The sequence below is a fragment of the Aegilops tauschii genome, chromosome 5 (genome assembly GCF_002575655.3).
Source record: "Aegilops tauschii subsp. strangulata cultivar AL8/78 chromosome 5, Aet v6.0, whole genome shotgun sequence".
Lineage (NCBI taxonomy): Eukaryota > Viridiplantae > Streptophyta > Magnoliopsida > Poales > Poaceae > Aegilops > Aegilops tauschii.
Genome location: NC_053039.3, coordinates 404,873,252 through 404,891,125, shown reverse-complemented (window position 1 = coordinate 404,891,125; position 17,874 = coordinate 404,873,252).

Genomic DNA, 17,874 nt, shown 5'->3' with positions numbered 1-17,874 from the left:
AGTGGTATGGTAATCCTATTCTGGAAGTCATGTTACTTGACCACGACGAACCTACGAACTATGAGGAAGCGATGATGAGCCCAGATTCCGCAAAATGGCTTGAGGCCATGAAATCTGAGATGGGATCCATGTATGAGAACAAAGTTTGGACTTAGGTTGACTTGCCCGATGATCGGCAAGCCATAGAAAATAAATGGATCTTCAAGAAGAAGACTGACGCTGATGGTAATGTAACTGTCTACAAAGCTCGACTTGTTGCAAAAGGTTTTCGACAAGTTCAAGGGGTTGACTACGATGAGACTTTCTCACCCATAGCGATGCTTAAGTCTGTCCGAATCATGTTAGCAATTGCCGCATTTTATGATTATGAAATTTGCCAAATGGATGTCAAAACTGCATTCCTGAATGGATTTCTGGAAGAAGAGTTGTATATGATGCAACCGGAAGGTTTTATCGAGCCAAAAGGTGCTAACAAAGTGTGCAAGCTCCAGCGATCCATTTATGGACTGGTGCAAGCCTCTCGGAGTTGGAATAAACGCTTTGGTAGTGTGATCAAAGCATATGGTTTTATACAGACTTTTGGAGAAGCCTGTATTTACAAGAAAGTGAGTGGGAGCTCTGTAGCATTTCTGATATTATATGTAGATGACATATTGTTAATTGGAAATGATATAGAATTTCTGGATGGCATAAAGGGATACTTGAATAAAAGTTTTTCAATGAAAGACCTCGGTGAAGCTGCTTACATATTGGGCATCAAGATCTATAGAGATAGATCAAGACGCTTAATTGGACTTTCACAAAGTACATACCTTGATAAAATTTTGAAAAAGTTCAAAATGGATCAGGCAAAGAAAGGGTTCTTGCCTGTGTTACAAGGTGTGAAGTTGAGTCAGACTCAATGCCCGACCACAGCAGAAGATAGAGAGAAAATGAAAGATGTTCCCTATGCTTCAGCCATAGGCTCTATCATGTATGCAATGCTGTGTACCAGACCTGACGTATGCTTAGCAATAAGTTTGGCAGGGAGGTACCAAAGTAATCCAGGAGTGGATCACTGGACAGCGGTCAAGAATATCCTGAAATACCTGAAAAGGACTAAGGATATGTTTCTCGTTTATGGAGGTGACAAAGAGCTAGTCGTAAATGGTTACGTCGATGCAAGCTTTGACACTGATCCGGACGATTCTAAATCGCAAACCGGATATGTGTTTATATTAAACGGTGGAGCTGTCAGTTGGTGCAGTTCTAAACAAAGCGTCGTGGCGGGATCTACATGCGAAGCGGAGTACATAGCTGCTTCGGAAGCAGCAAATGAAGGAGTCTAGATGAAAGAGTTCATTTCCGATCTAGGTGTCATACCTAGTGCATCGGGACCAATGAAGATCTTTTGTGAAAATACTGGTGCAATTGTCTTGGCAAAGGAATCCAGATTTCACAAGAGGACCAAGCACATCAAGAGACGCTTCAATTCCATCCGGGACCAAGTCCGGGTGGGAGACATAGAGATTTGCAAGATACATACGGATCTGAATATTGCAGACCCGTTGACTAAGCCTCTTCCACGAGCAAAACATGATCAGCACCAAGACTCCATGGGTGTTAGAATCATTACTATGTAATCTAGATTATTGACTCTAGTGCCCTAGAGGCAATAATAAAGTTATTATTTATTTCCTCATATCATGATAAATGTTTATTATTCATGCTATAATTGTATTAACTGGAAACATGATACATGTGTGAATACATAGACAAACTTAATGTCACTAGTATACCTCTACTTGACTAGCTCATTAATCAAAGATGGTTATGTTTCCTAACCATAGACATGTGTTGTCATTTGAGTAACGGGATCACATCATTAGGAGAATGATGTGATTGACTTGACCCATTCCGTTAGCTTAGCACTTGATCGTTTAGTATATTGCTATTGCTTTCTTCATGACTTATACAAGTTCCTATAACTATGAGATTATGCAACTCCCGTTTACCGGAGGAACACTTTGTGTGCTACCAAATTTCACAACGTAACTGGGTGATTATAAAGGAGCATTTCAGGTGTCTCCAAAGGTACTTGTTGGGTTGGCGTATTTCGAGATTAGGATTTTTCACTCCGATTGTCGGAGAGGTATCTCTGGGCCCTCTCGGTAATGCACATCACTTAAGCCTTGCAAGCATTGCGACTAATGAGTTGGTTGCAGGATGATGTATTACAGTACGAGTAAAGAGACTTGCCGGTAACGAGATTGAACTAGGTATTGAGATACCGACGATCGAATCTCGGGCAAGTAACATACCGATGACAAAGGGAACAACGTATGTGGTTATGCGGTTTGACCGATAAAGATCTTCGTAGAATATGTAGGAGCCAATATGAGCATCCAGATTCCACTATTGGTTATTGACCCGAAATGGTTCTCGATCATGTCTACATAGTTCTCGAACCCGTAGGGTCCGCACGCTTAAGGTTTCGATGAAAGTTATATTATGAGTTTATGAGTTTTGATGTACCGAAGTTTGTTCGGAGTCCCGGATGTGATTACGGACATGATGAGGAGTCTCGAATGGTCGAGACATGAAGATTGACATATTGGAAGCCTATATTTGGATGTCGGAAGTGTTCCGGGTGAAATCAGGATTTTACCGGAGTACCGGGAGGTTACCGGAACCCCCGGGGGGCTTATTGGGCCTAGATGGGACTTAGTGGAGAGGAAGAGAGGAGGCAAGGGCTGGCCGCGCCCCCTCCCCCCCCCCTAGTCCGAATAGGACAAGGAGAGGGGGGCGGCGCCCCCCGTTTCCTTCCTCTCTCCCTCCTCCTTCCCCCTTCTCCTACTCCAACTAGGAAAGAAGGGAGTCCTACTCCCGGTGGGAGTAGGACTCCCCCTTGGCGCGCCCCTCCTTGGCCGGCCGCCCCCTCCCCCTTGGCTCCTTTATATACGGGCGCAGGGGGCACCTCTAGACACAACAATTGATCTCTTGATCTCTTAGCCATGTGCGGTGCCCCCCTCCACCATAGTCCTCGATAATATTGTAGCAGTGCTTAGGCGAAGCCCTGCGACGGTAGAACATCAAGATCGTCACCACGCCGTCGTGCTGACGGAACTCCTCCCCGACACTTTGCTGGATCGGAGTCCGGGGATCGTCATCGAGCTGAACGTGTGCTAGAACTCGGAGGTGTCGTAGTTTCGGTGCTTGATCGGTCGGGCCGTGAAGACGTACGACTACATCAACCGCGTTGTTATAACGCTTCCGCTATCGGTCTACGAGGGTACGTGGACAACACTCTCCCCTCTCGTTGCTATGCATCACCATGATCTTGCGTGTGCGTAGGATAATTTTGAAATTGCTACGTTTCCCAACACTTCCTGCCTTGGAACTTCAGTTGGGGCCACAGTTGACTTCTTCTTCTTCTTGGCAGCCATCGAGGGGTCAATGCCTGGACGCCCAAGTGCCTTGCGCTTTTCAGCTTCGTTGTAAGCTTGAACACACTTGTCTGCAAGGTTCTTCATGCGCTCTCTTGAACCTTTGGCTTCATCGCGTTTCTTTTGAAACGACTCCTTGAGATCATTCAGCATCACCTTGAATTTCTGAACATCAGCCACACTAAGCTTGGCTACATGCTTCTTGAACTGCTCTTTCTCAAAGTCTATCTTGTTCTTCAATTCAACAATTCGCTGAGCCAGAGCCAGCTCAGGAGCAATTGCGCCTTGGAAGGCAACACTGACGCTAATGGGTAGCTGAAGATCATCAAAGCTGAGATCTTGATTGTCAAACCACTCATCAATGAAATTCTTCAAAACGTTCACATCAAAGAGGGGCAGATCATTGAAGATCTCCGCCTCTTGCTTGCTCTTTATCAGCTACTCAAGAGCATCGTCACCAAATTCTTCATCTGAAGACAGATCAATGGTTTCAGATTCGTTCCTCAGAACGGCAGCTGGTGTGAGTGCTTGACTGAATCGTTGAATAGGTTTTTGTGGCTTCTCGCGCTTTTGGAGATGCGAGAGAGATCTTCAGAAGTGTTACCTGGAGCAGGAGGGGCTGTTGCCAATGGCTTCACTCGAGAAGCTTTTGGGCGTCAGTTTGTTTGGAAGCCTTGGCCTTCTTGTGCTTCTGCGGCTTAGGAGGAGGAGCTGGTGCATCATCAGAATGATCCACTTTTGCTCGTTGAATGGCAATGTAAGAGAGGAGGCCTTCGAAGTTGTAGAAGGGGCCAATCCTATTTTCATTGGCCTCACGGGTCCCATCTTTCCGAGGACCAGATGGACCAAGGTTGAAGTCTCAGCCAAATTCCTTCTTGTTCTTTGCAGCAGAGTCTTTTGCAAATTGGTAGTTGCGGTTGAAAAGATTGTCTTCACGACACCATAGCAGTGAAGAAGGGTCAGCATCCTCAGGTTGTGGTCTGCGCACCATGCATGGATAGAATCTTTTGCAAATCTGGAGGCAAATCCTTGGAAGTGTTCCCACGGTGCTGTCTGCCACCCTTTCTTGCTGATTTTTAGGTGGCCATGAAGCTTAATCGGAAATGCTTCAGTACTTGAAAGGGCTTCCGACGACTGGACAGACAAGAACTGGCTTCAGGAGAAGTGATGTGACTCTGTAAGAATTCTGCAAATGAATGCAGACTATGAGAACCAAGGGATTCTCCCACGGACATGTACATGTGACAGCATTAGAGGTGCAAGGGAAGGGGAAGAGGTCATATGCATTCTCAGAAGATTTTGAAGATAAATCAGTTTGAAGACATTGACCTCATAACGCGAAGACATTCACTTATTTGATGAGAGTTGGTTCCAGATTTGTACAAATCCAAGAATAAGTACAAGTGAGGAATCGAACTTGTAAAGAAGCATAAGTGAATAGACTAGGCATAGTATGAGATACAGAAGGAGGTAGATTCAACTATGGAGATCTAGAAACAACTTTTGGTAAGGAAGGATGAATCCAACAGATCGAAAACACGGTAAAAGTGAATTTTAATTACCACACGAAGAACTGCTATACGGGGCGAAGTTGGAGGCCGAGCAGTTCGATCTTCCGTGCCCTAGCTTGGCGACGGAGGACACCTACGGCGACGGCGGAGAGGACGAGGTCCGCGGCCGGCGTGAGGACGGCGTCGGAGAAGTCGCGGCAGCTAAGCGCTTCGTCGCTGGCGTCGTCGAGAGATAGCAGTGGCGCTAGGGTTTGCGAGAGGTGGCGAGGTAGAAGAAGAATTTTTGACCGAGATGTGTTGGGTATTTATAAGGAAAGAGACGGCACAACGCAATTACGCAGGTGCCCCTGGCGGTTCACATCTGAAGGACACGTGGCAAACATGCAACACATTGAGAGTTGTTCCACATTCCCACGCACGCCTGAATTGTCGGGGTGGTCGTTCCGAATTCTCCGGGTTTCAAGCAAAAGGATATAGCATTAAAAACAGATTTAAAGTTTATCTCTGTATCTTCTGCTGACAAGGACGCAGAGAAGACATTCGACAGTTTCAATAGAATGCATATGATTTGGATAGACAGAATTTGAGGTATAAGCATAGAAGAGGTTAGGGTCCGATCACATTCACTTAGGTCAGAAGATTCAAGTAAGAAGACATAGCTATAAGTGAATGCTGTAGAGGACAGAACACAATATATGTATATAACAGAGTCAAGACCAAATCAACATGGTGAAGATAATCATGAATTCAAATCAATGTTGAAGACAAATCAAACGTGAAGACATTGCAAATATGACGCCAAGAGAAACACTTCAAGCAAGAGTTTGGTGGTGGCGTTACCCACCGTATAGGAAGTATTAGACCCAGACACGGCGCACAATTATCGTGGCGCTCCGAAGTCAATTTCCACATTAATGTATTCACACTTAGAGTGTATGTCTTCATTGATTGAAGATATACATTACTTCGTGTGTTGCACATCTAAGTCATCAAAATGCATAAGTGTTAGGATGTGTGCCTAATCATAGGACATTTGAGGATTCCAAGATATTTAGCTCACACCGCAACTTGCAAAACCTTTTCTCATCCAAGGGCTTAGTGAATATATCAGCCAACTGCTCTTCTGTCTTGACGTGAATGATATCAATATCTTCTTCCATAACATGATCTCTGAGGAAGTGATGACGAATTTCAATATGCTTTGTCTTCGAGTGTTGAACTGGGTTATTTGCAATCTTGATAGTGCTTTCATTATCGCAGTAGAGTGGCACTGTCTTCAGATGGATGCCATAGTCCTTGAGAGTTTGCTTCATCCACAGAAGCTGAGCGCAGCAAGATCCAGCAGCAATGTATTCGGATTCAGAAGTGGAGAGAGATACACAGTTCTGCTTCTTTGAAGACTAGCATACCAGAGATCGACCTAAGAAGTGACATGTGCCTGATGTAGACTTGCAATCCACCTTGTCACCAACATAATCGGCATCCGAAAATCCAACCAGATCAAACTCCGAGCCCTTTGGATACCATAATCCTAGTGTTGGGGTGTAAGCCAAATATCGAAGAATTCGCTTCACAGCTAAGTGATGCGACTCCTTTGGTGCCACTTGGAATCGGGCACACATGCAAACACTAAGCATGATATCTGGCCTAGATGCACATAAATAAAGTAAAGAACCAATCATGGAGCGGTATACCTTTTGATCGAACTCTTTACCATTGGCGTCGGGGCTTAGATGACTTTTGGTTGGCATTGGTGTCGTGTAGCCTTTGCAATCTTACATTCCATACTTTTTCAAGCAGTCTTTGAGATATTTTTCCTGAGATATGAAGATGCCGTTGCATTGCTGATGAATTTGAAGACCGAGAAAGAACTTCAGCTCGCCCATCATGGACATCTGATATTGTTCTTGCATCATGTGACCAAAGTCATCACTGTATTTCTTGTTGGTGCAACCGAAGATAATGTCATCCACATAAATTTGGCACACAAACAGTTCACCATCATATGTCTTCGTGAAGAGAGTGGGATCTAGAGAACCAGGTTTGAAGCCTTTGCTCTTCAGGAAGTCTTTGAGTGTGTCATACCAAGCACGAGGGGCTTGTTTGAGGCCATACAGTGCCTTGTTAAGCTTGTATACCATATCAGGATGTTTTGGATCTTCAAAGCCAGGCGGTTGTGCAACATACACTTCTTCTTCAATCTTTCCATTGAGAAAGGCACTCTTTATGTCCATTTGATACAGAAGGATGTTATGATGATTTGCGTACGCTAGCAGTATGCGAATGGCTTCTAGCCTAGCCACTGGAGCAAATGTTTCATCGAAGTCAATTCCTTCAACTTGAGTATATCCTTGAGCAACGAGACGTGCTTTGTTTCTAACAACTTGACCATGCTCATCTTGCTTGTTGCAATATATCCATTTCGTGCCTATTATGTTGTGCTTGCGGGGGTCAGGACGCTTGACTAGTTCCCATACATTGTTCAGCTTGAACTATTGAAGCTCTTCTTGCATGGCTTGAATCCATTCAGGTTCCAAGAAGGCTTCATCGACTTTCTTGGGTTCTGAGATTGAGACGAATGCAAAATGCCCACAGAAATTGGTTAGCTGTGTTGCTCTTTGAGTAGCTCTAGAACGAGTGAGTGGAATAGGTGCATTGATGCTATCAATTATCTTCTCAACCTGAACTTCATTTGCAACACGAGGATGAACTGGACGAAGACTTTGCTCTTGCTGATCATTGTCTTCAGTCTGAGGATTGGCTTCTGGCTGAGCATTGTCTTCAGGTTGATTAGGTGCAGAAATGATAAGTTCCTCTTCAGCCTGGGCCTCAGACGGTATGATCTCTCCAGTTCCCATTTGCTTGATTGGTTCGCTAGGAGGTACTTCATCTAGCACATTTGGCAGGTGCTCTCTTTGCGAGCCGTTAGTTTCATCAAACCGCACATCTACAGTTTCAACCACTTTATAGTGAAAGAGGTTGAAGACTCTGTAGGAGTGCGAATCCTTTCCGTAACCAAGCATAAAACCCTCATGTGCTTTCGGTGCAAATTTTGAAGTGTGATGTGGATCCTTGATCCAGCACCTAGCACCAAATACTCTGAAGTAGCTGACGTTTGGCTTCTTACCAGTTAGAAGCTCATAGGATGTTTTCTTCAGAAGCTTGTGGAGATAAACACGGTTGATGACATGGCATGCAGTATCAATGGCTTCAGGCCAGAATTTTCTTGGAGTCTTGTACTCATCAAGCATCGTCCGTGCCATTTCAATAAGGGTTCTGTTCTTGCGCTCCATGATGCCATTCTGCTGAGGTGTATAAGGAGCAGAGAACTCATGAGTGATGCCCAAGGTATCAAGATAAAGGTTGAGGCCAGTGTTCTTGAACTCTGTGCCGTTGTCACTTCTGATGTGCTTGATCTTGATGCTATAGTTGTTCATGGCACGGTTGGCAAAGCGTCTGAAGACATCCTGCACTTCAGTCTTGAACAGAATTATGTGCACCCAAGTATATCTTGAATAATCATCAACAATAACGAAACCATAGAGACAAGCAGTTGCAGTGAGAGTAGAGTAGTGAGTGGTACCGAACAAGTCCATGTGAACCAGCTTGAAAGGTTGAGATGTAGTCATGATTGTCTTCGAGGGATGCTTGGCCCTTGTCATCTTCCCAGCTTCACAGGCACCACATAGATGATCTTTCTTGAACTTGACGCCCTCGATGCCTATGACGTGTTTCTTCTTGGCGAGAGTGTACAGGTTCCTCATGCCAGCATGCCCTAGCCTCCGATGCCAGAGCCAGCACTCTGAAGCTTTTGCTAGAAGACATACGGCCATCTATGGTCCTGCCGAGAAGTCTACCATATACAGATCATCTTTCCGGTACCATTCGAAGACTAGAGACTTGTCAGATTCCATTAGTACAAGGCAACGATATTTTCCAAATAGCACAATCATGTTTAAGTCACAAAGCATTGAGACAGACATTAAGTTGAAACCAAGGGATTCAACAAGCATCACTTTATCCATGTGCTGATCCCTTGATATTGCAACTCTACCTAGGCCCAATACCTTGCTTTTACCAGTGTCAGCGAATGTGATGTGACTTTTGTCAGAAGGACGTAAGGTTGAGTCCATGAGAAGACTTCGATCACCAGTCCTCTGATTAGTGCATCCGCTGTCCATAATCCATTCTGAAGCACGAGGTGTCATACCCTACAGTACAGTTAGGGGGATAGGCTTCACAAAGAGTATTGTGAAGCATAAACATTTGACGCACAAGAGGATTATTAAAGCTCAGATCAAGGTTAGGACTGATAGGATGACTGGCAAGCGATTCAGGAACAAAATATATAGTAAGACCATTTGGGCATTTTATCTCGCGTCCCATAATGTGTTTTAGGTCCCCAGCAATAGCATCGGACACCTTTGATTTCCGGCTGGAGACCTTTCCCTGCAAAAGAGAGTCAAGTGTTCTTAACCACCCACATTTTCAGGGGTGGCTTCGAAGCAATGAGTCTAAGTGCAGCATCTGAGAACTTCGGCTTTGAAGCCCTAGCAAATAGCTTCGCAGGAGGTGAATAATACTCATATGAATAGGCAGAAAAACTCTTAGTTTTATGAACATAGCGGTTTGAAGAAACACGCTCATATTCATACATCTGAGTATGATTTTCCTGCAAAACATTGGCGTTAGGGTGACTCGCATGATTCCTGTGTCTGTATGAAGCCTTTGGGCCATATGAAGCCTTAGGTCTGGGATTTGTCTTCTTCCCTGATGGTGTCATGATGACATTCACAGGAAGATTCTCAAGACTCTGTTTAGGCACCCAGATCTTCTTCATAGGTGGTCCATTCCTGCAGTTAGTACCAATATACCTGGCAAACACTTCACCATTCTGATTCTTAAACAGTTTATAGTTTGCATCAAAAGATTCATCAATGATAATTGGGTTAGCGCAAGTGAATCCAGATAAGGTGGATGGATCCACTGAAGGTCCCTTTGCAGCAACCCATGTGGTTTTGGGGTACTGCTCAGGCTTCCAGTAAGAACCATCAACATTCATTTTCCTTTCGAACCCAACACCCTCTTTCCTAGGGTTTCGGTTCAGAATCTGCTTTTTGAGGACATCACATAGTGTCTGATGCCCTTTGAGACTTTTGTACATCCCTGTTTCAAGCAATGTCTTCAATCTAGCATTCTCATCAGCAACAGCAGTGGTATCCTCCGCAGAGGGGTTAGTTACCACATCGACAGTTGAAGATATTGCAACAGTAGCAGCAGTAGAACACTCAGCAACAGAATTAGCGTTATCACGCTCAAGACATTTTAGACATGGTGGTTCAAATCCTTCCTGAGCGGGACTAATCTGTTGAGCGCGAAGTGACTCGTTTTCCTTTTGAAGATCTTCATGAGCAACCCTCAATTTCTCAAGTTCTTGCTTCCTTTGAAGATAATCATAGGAAAGCTTTTCATGAGTTGTTGAGAGCGTTTCATTACGACCTTCAAGTTCTTGATACTTAACATGAAGATTTTTTTATGTCTTCAATTAAGGACTGAGATCGAGTCATTTCAGCGTCCAACAGATCATCGCTTTTGTCTAACAGTTTTTGAATATGTTCCATAGCTTTCTGTTGTTCTGTTGCAATTTTAGCAAGTGTTTTGTAGCTGGGTTTGGATTCACAATCAGAGTCATCCTCACTAGATGTTTGAAAGTAAGCATCGTGTGAGTTTACCTTGGCACCGCGTGCCATGAAGCAGTAGGTGGGAGCAGAGTCGTCCTTGTCACTAGCATCAGCGTTGGTGACGAATCCATTGTCTTCAGTGTTGAAGATGGACTTGGCAACGTAGGCTGAAGCTAGAGCCATACTTGCAACGCTAGAGTCAGATTCCTCCTCAGACTCCACCTCTGCCTCCTCAGAAGCTGACTCCTCCTCTGAATCCATCTCCTTGCCAACAAAAGCACGCGCCTTGCCAGATGAACTCTTCTTGTGTGAAGAAGACTTGGAAGAGGACTTGGAAGAAGATTTTGAGTATTTCTTCTTCTTCTTGTCATCAGAATCATATTCCTTGCTTTTCTTCTTTTTCTTCTCATTGTCCCACTTTGGACACTCAGAGATGTAGTGGCCAGGTTTCTTGCACTTGTGACATGTTCTCTTCTTGTGGTCATGGGTGGAAGCTTCATCATTTCTTGAGCTGGATCGTGAAGCCTTTCTGAAACCCTTCTTCCTAGTAAACTTCTGGAACTTCTTCACAAGCATAGCAAGCTCCTTTCCAATGTCTTCAGGATCACCAGAACTGCAGTCAGATTCTTCTTCAGATGAGGAAGCAGCCTTTGCCTTCAAAGCGTGAGTTCGGCCATATTTGGGACCATAGATATCTGTTTTCTCAGATAGATGGAAATCATGTGTGTTAAGCCTCTCAAGTATGTCAGATGGATCGAGTGTCTTGAAATCAGGGCATTCTTGAATCATAAGAGCTAGAGTGTCAAATGAACTATCAAGAGATCTCAGGAGCGTCTTGATGATTTCATGCTTGGTGATCTCAGTGGCGCCGAGAGCATGAAGCTCATTTGTGATGTCAGTGAGGCGATCAAACGTGAGCTGAACATTCTCATTGTCATTTCTCTTGAAGCGGTTGAAGAGATTGCGAAGGACACTAATTCTTTGATCTCTCTGAGTTGAGATGCCTTCATTGACCTTGGAGAGCCAATCCCAGACAAGCTTCGACGTTTCTAGAGCACTCACACGGCCATACTGCCCTTTGGTTAGATGACCACAGATGATGTTCTTCGCAGTAGAATCGAGTTGAATGAACTTCTTGACATCAGCAGGGGTGACACCTTCACCCGTCCTTGGAACGCCGTTCTTGACGACAAACCACAGATCGACATCAATGGCTTCAAGATGCATGCGCATCTTATTCTTCCAGTAGGGGTAATCAGTGCCATCGAAGACAGGGCACGCAGCAGAGACTTTGATTATCCCTGCAGTCGACATAGCTAAACTCCAGGTGGTTAAACCGAATCACACAGAACAAGGGAGTACCTTGCTCTAATACCAATTGAAAGTGCTAGTTATCGACTAGAGGGGGGTGAATAGGTGATTTTTATGAAAGTCTTCAAAACATGGGAGTTTCGAAGACAAACAATAGAACCAAACCTATAAACATGCAGCGGAAGGTAGACTACACTAGACAAGCCATAGTCAAGCAAGTATGAAGCTAAACCATGAAGACTAATAGCAGCCAGGTAGTATGGATCAGGATGGAAGATAGTGTGAAGCCAATCAGAACAAGTAGTCACGTAGTGAAGTCAAACATGTAAAGCAATCAGGCAATGACTTCTCGAAGACAAACTGTAAGTAAAGGAGTGTGAGAGATAGAACCAGTGTGTTGTGAGGACAAGGATTTGTTTGACCAGTTCCAGTTGCTGTGACAACTGTACGTCTGGTTAGGGAGGCTGAGATTCAACTCAGAAGACTGCGTCTTCACCTTATTCCCCTTGAGCTAAGGACACCTAGTCCCCGCCCAATCACTCTGGTAAGTCTTCAAGGTAGACTTCCAAACCTTCACAGACTTCGTTGACCGGCAATCCACAATGACTCTTGGATGCTCAGAACGCGACGCCTAACCGGCTGGAGGATTCACAGTCCTCAAGTGTAACAAGTCTTCAGATCACGCGGACAGAAAGACTTCAGTGATGCCAAACACTCTTGGGCTCTGGGTGTTTTGGGCTTTGTCCTCACAAGGATTTCTCTCTCACAAAGGCTTCGGAGGTGGGTTGCTCTCAAACGACAAAAGCCGTGCACTAACTCTGAGCAGCCACCAATTTATGGTGTAGGGGGTGGGCTATTTATAGCCACTAGGCAACCCGACCTGATTTGTCCGAAATGACCCTGGGTCACTAAGGAACTGACACGTGTCACAACAGTCAGATTTCAAACACACGCGGCAGGTTGACTTGGGCTACAAGTAAAGCTGACTCATCCGACTCTGGATAAGATTTGCTCTCATTGTCTTCGCTCGACGACATAAGGTTTGGTTGAGCATCACATCAGTCACTCTGACTTTGTTCACTTGGACCCCACTTAACAGTACGGTGGTTCCTATGACTCGACAAAGAAGAATATGAACAACGAAAAAGCTAAGTCTTCGCGCTCCAAAATCTTCACGCAATGTCTTCTCTCGTCATAGTCTTCAATGTGAATATCTTCACATACCACCATTGTCTTGAATGTCTTCATACATTTTTAGGGGTCATCTCCGGTAGGTACACCGAATCTTGAGGGACCACTACCTGTGTTATCCTGCAATTCTCACAAACACATTAGTCCCTCAACCAGGTTTGTCGTCAATACTCCAAAACCAACTAGGGGTGGCACTAGATGCACTTACAGGAACGAGTAGATGCTCTATGTCTTCAAACCTTTTTGGTCATTACTGAAAAAAGTGGGAGAAGCATATGAGTTGATAGTCTTCAAGCGGGTCCTTATGGGTGGCTGCATTATTTTTGCTAAGTCTTACAACTCTCGTCTTTTGATACATTTGGTTCTCTGAGTTGTAACACTTAAACTTGATGGTCATCTGCTACCTTATCTGCTATTCTGTGATGCGATGATAAATCCCGCATGAAGTCATTCTGCAGACGTCCATTTTTCATTATGCATATCATTATGTTCATTAGTTGCTTATATGCATAATGCATTGTCTTCTCACTTTGATGATGGCCTCCACAAAGCAAAACCTGCCATGTGCATTTGCATTCAAACGCAAACCATTTATATGCACATCTTCAGGGGGAGCCTCGTCTTATGTATGAAGACAATACTCACAACACTAAACTTTCACATACTTTTATCCCTGTTGAAAACTTCAACCAGTTTGTCATGAATCACCAAAAAGGGGGAGATTGTAAGTGCATCTAGTGCCACCCCTAGTTGGTTTTGGAGTATTGACGACAAACTTGGTTGAGGGACTAATGTGTTTGTGAGAATTGTAGGATAACACAGGTAGTAGTCCCATATTGATTCGGTTTGCCTACCAGAGATGACCCCTAAAAATGTGTGAAGGCATTCACATTAAAGACTATGACAGGAGAAGACATCGCGTGAAGACTATGGAGTGCGAAGACATAGTTGTTTCATAGTTTCCTTTTCTTCTTTGTTGAGTCATAGGAACCACCGTACTCTTAAGTGGGGTCCAAGTGAATAAAGTCAGAGTGACTGAAGTGATGCTCAACCAAATCCTATGTCTTCGAGCGAAGACAATGAGAGCAAATCTTATCCAGAGCTGGATGAGTCAGCTTTACTTGTAGCCCAAGTCAAGGTGCCTGTTTGAAATCTGAACGTTGGACATGTGTCAGTTCCTTAGTGACACGGGGTCATTTTGGACAAATCAGGTCGGGTTGCCTCCTGGCTATAAGTAGCCCACCCCCTACACCATAAATTGGTGGCTGCTCAGAGTTTGTGCACAGCTTTTGTCGTTTGAGAGCAACCCACCTCCGAAGCCTTCTGAGAGAGAATCCTTGCGAGGACAAAGCCCAAAACACCTAGAGCCAAAGAGTGTTAGGCATCATTGAAGTCTTTCTGTCCGCGTGATCTGAAGACTTATTACACTTGAGGACTGTGAATCCTCCAGCCAGTTAGGCGTCGCGTTCTGAGCATCCAAGAGTCATTGTGGATTGTCGGTGAACAAAGTCTGTGAAGGTTTGGAAGTCTCCCTTGAAGACTTACCAGAGTGATTGGGCGAGGACTAAGTGTTCTTAGCTCAAGGGTAATAAGGTGAAGACGCGGTCTTCTGAGTTGAATCTCAGCCTCCCTAACCAGACGTACAGTTGTCACAACAACTGGAACTGGTCCAACAAATCCCTTGTCCTCTCCGAGCAACTGGTTCTATCCTTCCTCTCTCACCTTACTTACAGTTTGTCTTCGTGAAGTCTTTGACTACTTGTTTGATCTGTTTGACTTCATTGAGTGAAGACTGTTGTCTGTTTGGCTTCATACTATCTTCCATCCTGATCCAATCTACCTAGCTGCTTATAGTCTTTGTGCTTTCACTTCATTGCTTACTTGGCTATGGCTTGTCTAGTGTAGTCTACCTTCCGTTGCATATCAATTGGGTCATTTCTATCATTTGTCTTCGAAACACCCATGTTTTGAAGACTTTCATAAAAATCGCCTATTCACCCCCCCTTCTAGTCGAATACTAGCACTTTCAGTTAGGAGGCTCCCAGGCAGGAGGCCTTGCCTTTTCGATCAATGTTGCTTTTGTGCTAGCCTTCTTAAGGCAAACTTGTTTAACTCGTGTATGTACTCAGATATTGTTGCTTCCGCTGACTCATTTGTATTCGAGCTGATGTATTCGAGCCCTCGAGGCCCCTAGCTTGTAATATAAAGCTTGTATTATTTTAATTTGTGTCTAGAGTTGTGTTGTGATATCTTCCCGTGAGTCCCTGATCTTGATCATACACATTTGCGTGTATGATTAGTGTACGATTGAATCGGGGCGTCACAACCATGGCGAACCTATGAACTATGAAGAAGCTATAATGAGCCCAGATTCCGATAAATGGCTTGAGGCCATGAAATTTGAGATAGGATCATTGTATGAGAACAAAGTGTGGACTTTGGTGAACTGCCCGATGATCGGCAAGCCATTGAGAATAAATGGATCTTCAAGAAGAAGACTGACGCTGATAGTAATGTCACTATCTACAAAGCTCGACTTGTCGCAAAAAGTTTTCGACAAAGTTCAAGGAGTTAACTACAATGAGACTTTCTCACCCGTAGCGATGCTTATGTCTGTCCGAATCATGTCAGCAATTGCCTCATTTTATGATTATGAAATTTGGCATGTGGATGTCAAAACTGCATTCCTTGATGGATATTAAAGAATAGTTGTATATGATGCAACCATAAGGTTTTGTCAATCCTAAAGGTGCTAACAAAGTGTACAAGCTCCAGTGATCCATCTATGGACTGGTGCAGGCATCTAGGAGTTGGAATATACGGTTTGATAAAGGTGATCAAAGCATATGGTTTTATACAAACTTATGGTGAAGCCTGTATTTACAAGAAAGTGACTGGGGGCTCTGTAGCATTTCTAATATTATATGTGGATGACATATTATTGATTGGAAATGATGTAGAATTTCTTGATAGCATAAAAGGATACTTGAATAAAAGTTTTTCAATGAAAGACCTTGGTGAAATTGCTTACATATTGGGCATCAAGATCTATAGGGATAGATTGAGACGCTTAATAGGACTTTCACAAAGCACATACCTTGGCAAAGTTTTGAAGATGTTCAAAATGAATCAGTCAAAGAAAGGGTTCTTGTCTATATTGCAAGGTGTGAAGTTGAGTATGACTCAAAGCCCGACCACGGCAGAAGATAGAGAGAGAATGAAAGTCATTCCCTATGCCTCAGTCATAGGTTCTATAAACTATGCCATGCTGTGTACCAGACCTGTTCTATGCCTTGCCAATGAGTTTGGCAAGGGGGTACAATAGTGATCCAGGAGTAGATCACTAGATAGTGGTCAAAATTATCCTTACAGGACTAAGGAAATGTTTCTCGGTTATGGAGGTGATAAAGGGTTAGTCGTAAAGGGTTACGATGATGCAAACTTTAATACTAACCTAGATGACTCTAAGTCTCAATCTAGATACGTATTGAACGTGGGAGCAATTAGCTAGAGTAGCTCCATGCAGAGCATTGTAGACATAGAAATTTGCAAAATACATACGGATCTGAATGTGGCAGACCCGTTTACTACATTTCTCTCACAAGCAAAACATGATCACACCTTAGTACTCTTTGGGTCTTAATCACATAGCGATGTGAACTATATTATTGACTCTAGTAAACCCTTTGGGTGTAGGTCACATGGCGATGTGAACTATGGGTGTTAATCACATAAAGATGTGAACTATTGGTGTTAAATCACATGGCGATGTGAACTAGATTATTGACTTTAGTGCAAGTGGGAAAATTAAGGAAATATGCCCTAGAGGCAATAATAAAGTTGTTATTTTATATTTCCTTATTTCATGATAAATATTTATTATTCATGCTAGAATTGTATTAACCGGAAACTTGATACATGTGTGGATACATAGACAAAACACTGTGTCCCTAGTATGCCTCTACTAGACTAGCTCGTTGATCAAAGATGGTTAAGTTTCCTAGCCATGGACATATGTTGTCATTTGATGAACGGGGTTACATCCTTAGGAGAATGATGTGATGGACAAGACCATTCGTTAGCATAGCATAATGATCATTCAGTTTTATTGCTACTGCTTTCTTCATGTCAAATACATATTCCTCCGACTAGGAGATTATGCAACTCCGGACACCGGAGGAATGCCTTGTGTGCTATCAAACGTCACAATGTAACTGGGTGATTATAAAGATGCTCTACAGGTATCTCCGAAGGTGTTTGTTGGGTTGGCATAGATCGAGATTAGGATTTGTCACTCTGGATATCAGAGAGGTATATCTGGGCCCTCTTGGTAATGCCCATCATATGAAGCCTTGCAAGCAATGTGACTAATGAGTTAGTTACGGGATGATGCATTATGGAATGAGTAAAGAGACTTGCCAGTAATGATATTGAACTAGGTATGAAGATACCGACGATCGAATCTCGGGCAAGTAACATACCGATGACGAAGAGAATAACGTATGTTGTCATAGCGGTTCGACCGATAAAGATCTTCGTATAATACGTGGGAACCATTATGAGCATCTAGGTTCCGCTATTGGTTATTGACCGGAGAGGTGTCTTGGTCATGTCTACATAGTTCTCAAACCCATAGGGTCTGCACGCTTAACGTTCGATGACGATTTGTTTTATATAATTTATGTGTTTTGGTGACCGAATGTTGTTTGGAGTCCCGGATGAGATCACGGATATGACAAGGAGTCTCAAAATGGT